Genomic DNA, 270 nt, shown 5'->3' on the forward strand with positions numbered 1-270 from the left:
GTGGGGTGCGGGAAGCAGCGGCCCCAGCCATGAAGAACAGGCATGCTGTGAGGAGTCACTTCCCTCTGCTCCTTGGCCATGGAGAAATCCAGTGACACTTCCCTGCATGAGGGCTGAGGGAGAGGGATCTTCCAGGAGGAGATGGCCCTCATGCCATCCTGCATCCCAGAATGATCCTGCTGGGAAAGTTGTGTCTGTGGGTGCGGGAGGGGGCAGGGGATGGCTCTGGGCACCCCGCCGTGGCCCAAGGGGGCCCCCGGGCCGCCCCGG

General features: G+C 65.2%; 1 protein-coding gene across 1 annotated transcript in view; it reads right to left on the reverse strand.

Moving 5' to 3' along the window:
• The window catches only part of CCDC157 (coiled-coil domain containing 157), a gene marked incomplete at both ends in the record, with an annotated part of 5,279 nt that overhangs the window by 1,947 nt on the left and 3,062 nt on the right, over positions 1–270 (reverse strand). The gene's annotated exons all lie outside the window — the stretch shown is intronic.

Source organism: Nestor notabilis, unplaced genomic scaffold (assembly GCF_000696875.1).
Source record: "Nestor notabilis isolate BGI_N333 unplaced genomic scaffold, ASM69687v1 scaffold23086, whole genome shotgun sequence".
Taxonomy (NCBI): domain Eukaryota; kingdom Metazoa; phylum Chordata; class Aves; order Psittaciformes; family Psittacidae; genus Nestor; species Nestor notabilis.